The sequence below is a fragment of the Arachis hypogaea genome, chromosome 16 (genome assembly GCF_003086295.3).
Source record: "Arachis hypogaea cultivar Tifrunner chromosome 16, arahy.Tifrunner.gnm2.J5K5, whole genome shotgun sequence".
In the NCBI taxonomy this organism is placed as follows: domain Eukaryota; kingdom Viridiplantae; phylum Streptophyta; class Magnoliopsida; order Fabales; family Fabaceae; genus Arachis; species Arachis hypogaea.
Window position 1 is genome coordinate 60,200,669 of NC_092051.1, and position 4,165 is coordinate 60,204,833.

The following is a 4,165-nucleotide window of genomic DNA, read 5'->3' on the forward strand; positions in this document are numbered from 1 at the left end:
TCTTTTTCAAAATTTCTTTTTAATTAACTAATTATTTTAATTTTTGATTTTAATTTTCGAAAAATTACTAACCTTTTTCAAAAACTATTTTCGAAAATCACTAACTCTTTTTCAAAAATAATTTTCGAAAATTCTCCTTCTCTCTCATCTCCTTCTATTTATTTATTCATCTACTAACACCTCTCTTCATACCACATCTCTGCTCTCTTTACCCTTGTGTTTCTTTCTTTACATTACATCCTTTTCTTCTTCTACTCACACAGGGGAACCTCTATACCTGTGGTAAAAAGGATCCCTATTATTATTTTTCTGTTTCCATCTCCTTCATATGAGCAGGAGAAAGGACAAGAATATTCTTGTTGAAGCAGATCCAGAACCTGAAAGGACTCTGAGAGGAAACTAAGAGAAGCTAAATTACAATAATCCAGCAAGCACCTTTCAGAAATTTTCGAACAGGAAGAGGAGATGGCAGCTAAAAATAATAATAATGCAAGGAGGATGCTTGGTGACTTTACTGCACCTAATTCCAATTTACATGGAAGAAGCATCTCCATTCCTGCCATTGGAGCAAACAATTTTGAGCTGAAACCTCAATTAGTTTCTCTGATGTAGCAGAACTCCAAGTTTCATGGACTTCTATCTGAAGATCCTTTTCAGTTCTTAACTGAATTCTTGCAGATCTGTGATACTGTTAAGACTAATGGAGTAGATCCTGAAGTCTACAGGCTCATGCTTTTCCCTTTTGCTGTGAGAGACAGAGCTAGAATATGGTTGGACTCTCAACCTAAGGATAGCCTGAACTCTTGGGATAAGCTAGTCAAGGCTTTCTTAACCAAGTTCTTTCCTCCTCAAAAGCTGAGTAAGCTTAGAGTGGATGTTCAGACCTTCAGACAAAAAGAAGGTGAATCCCTCTATGAAGCTTGGGGGAGATACAAAGAACTGACCAAAAAGTGTCCTTCTGACATGCTTTCAGAATGGACCATCCTGGACATATTCTATGATGGTCTGTCTGAATTAGCTAAAATGTCCTTGGATACCTCTGCAGGTGGATCCATTCACTTAAAGAAAACGCCTGCAGAAGCTCAAGAACTCATTGACATGGTTGCTAATAACCAGTTCATGTACACTTCTGAGAGGAATCCTGTGAGTAATGGGACGCCTATGAAGAAGGGAGTTCTTGAAATTGATACTCTGAATGCCATATTGGCTCAGAATAAAATATTGACTCAGGAAGTCAATATGATTCTCAGAGTCTGAATGGAATGCAAGCTGCATCCAATAGTACTCAAGAGGCATCTTCTGAAGAAGAAGCTTTTGATCCTGAAAACCCTGTAATAGCAGAGGTGAATTACATGGGTGAACCTTATGGAAACACCTGTAACCCCTCATGGAGAAATCACCCAAATCTCTCATGGAAGGATCAACAAAAGCCTCAATAAGGCTTTAATAATGGTGGAAGAAATAGGTTTAACAATAGTAAACCTTTTCCATCATCCACTCAGCAACAGACAGAGAACTCTGAACAAAATACCTCTAATTTAGCAAACTTAGTCTCTGATCTATCTAAGGCCACTGTAAGTTTTATGAATGAAACAAGGTCCTCCATTAGAAATTTGGAGGCACAAGTGGGCCAGCTGAGTAAAAGGATCACTGAAATCCCTCCTAGTACTCTCCCAAGCAATACAGAAGAAAATCCAAAAGGAGAGTGCAAGGCCATTGATATAGTCAACACGGCCGAAACTGGAGAGGAAGGGGAGGACGTAAATCCCAGTGAGGAAGACCTCCTGGGAGGTCCAGTGATCCATAAGGAGTTTCCCTTTGATGAACCAAAGGAATCTGAGACTCATCTAGAGACCATGGAGATTCCATTGAACCTCCTTATGTCCTTCATGAGCTCTGACGAGCATTCATCTTCTGAAGAGAATGAGGATATTACTGAAGAGCAAGTTACCAAGTACCTTGGTGCAATCATGAAGTTGAATGACAAATTATTTGGTATTAAGACTTGGGAAGATGAACCTCCCTTGTTCACCAATGAACTTAGTGATCTGGATCAACTGACATTGCCTTAGAAGAAATAGGATCCTGGAAAGTTTGTAATACCTTATACCATAGGCAACATGATCTTTGAAAAGGCTCTGTGTGACCTTGGTTCAGGGATAAACCTCATGCCCCTCTCTATAATAGAGAAACTGGGAATCTATGGGGTGCAAGCTGCTAAAATCTCATTAGAGATGGCAGACAATTCAAGAAAACAGGCTTATGGACAAGTAGAGGACGTGTTAGTAAAGGTTGAAGGCCTTTACATCCCTGCTGATTTCATAATCCTTGATACTGGGAAGGATGAGGATGAATCCATCATCCTTGGAAGACCTTTCCTAGCCACAGCAAGAGCTGTGATTGATGTTAACAGAGGTGAATTAGTCCTTCAATTGAATGAGGACTCCCTTGTGTTTACAACTCAAGGTTACCCTTCTGTAAACATGGAAAAGAGGCACAGTAAGCTTCTCTCAAAACAGAGTCAACCAGAGCCCCCATAATCAAACTCTAAGTTTGGTGTTGGGAGGCCACAACCAAACTCTAAGTTTGGTGTTGAACTCCCATATCCAAACTCTAAGTTTGGTGTTGGGAAGTCTCAACAATGCTTTGAACATCTGTGAGGCTCCATGAGAGCCCACTGTCAAGCTATTGACATTAAAGAAGCGCTTGTTGGGAGGCAACCCAATTTTTATTTATCTAATTTTATTTTTCTTGTTCTTTCATGTTTTATTAGGTTCATGATCATGTGGAGTCACAAAATAAATATGAAAATTGAAAACGGAATCAAAAACAGCAGAAGAAAAATCACACCCTGGAGGAAGACCTTACTGGTGTTTAAACGCTAGTAAGAAGCATCTGGCTGGCGTTCAACGCCAGAACAGAGCATGGTTCTGTCGCTGAACGCCCAAAATGGGCAGCATCTGGGTGTTTGAACGCCAGAATTGCACCCTGGAGAAGAGCTGGCGCTGAACGCCCAAAACAAGCATGGTTCTGGCGTTCAACGCCAGAAATGGGCAACAAATGGGCATTCAACACCCAGAACAAGCCCCAATCTGGCGCTGAACGGCCAGAGTTGTGTGCAAGGGCATTTTGCATGCCTAATTTGGTGCAAGGTTGTAAATCCTTGAACACCTCAGGATCTGTAGACCCCACAGGATCACCTCAGGATCTGTGGACCCCACAGGATCCCCACCTACCTCCACTCACTTCTTCTCACCCCTCTTTCACACAATCCCATAAACATTCTTCCCCAAAATTCTTCACCAATCACCTCAATCTCTCTTCCCTATAACCACTTCACCACTCACATCCATCCACTCTTCCCCATAAACCTACCTCATAAACCGCACCTACCTTCAAAATTCAAAATCAATTTCCCCCCCAAAACCCACCCTTATGGCCGAACCTTACCCCCCTTCCCTATATAAAGCCCTCCATTCTTCTTCATTTTCACACAACACAACCCTCTCCTCCATATTTTCTTCTTCTTCATCATCTATTCTTTCTTCTCTTGCTCGAGGGCAAGCAATATTCTAAGTTTGGTGTGGTAAAAGCATAAGCTTTTTATTTTTCCATTACCATTGATGGCACCCAAGACCGGAGAATCCTCTAGAAAAGGGAAAGGGAAGACAAAAGCTTCCACCTCCGAGTCATGGGAGATGGAAAGATTCATCTCCAAAGCTCATCAAGACCACTTCTATGATATTGTGGTCAAGAAGAAGGTAATCCCCGAGGTCCCTTTCAAGCTCAAGAAGAATGAGTATCCGGAGATCCGACATGAAATTCAAAGAAGAGGTTGGGAAGTTCTAACAAACCCCATCCAACAAGTCGGCATCCTAATGGTTCAAGAGTTCTATGCCAATGCATGGATCACTAGGAACCATGATCAAAGTAAGAACCCAAATCCAAAGAATTATATTACAATGGTTCGGGGGAAATACTTAGCTTTTAGTCCGGAAAATGTGAGGTTGGCGTTTAACTTGCCTATGATGCAAGGAGATGCACGCCCCTACACTAGAAGGGTCATCTTTAATCAAAGGTTGGACCAAGTCCTCATGGACATATGTATGGAAGGAGCCCAATGGAAGATTGACTCCAAAGGCAAGCCGGTTCAATTAAGAAGACT

The 4,165-nt window shown here is 41.5% G+C and overlaps 1 non-coding gene across 1 annotated transcript; it reads right to left on the reverse strand.

Moving 5' to 3' along the window:
- Positions 1-861: 861 nt before the first annotated feature.
- Positions 862-969, reverse strand: LOC112761582 (small nucleolar RNA R71). Its single transcript, XR_003181970.1, has one exon. It is a non-coding gene; the product is annotated as a small nucleolar RNA R71 (small nucleolar RNA).
- Between the last annotated feature and the right edge of the window lie 3,196 nt (positions 970-4,165).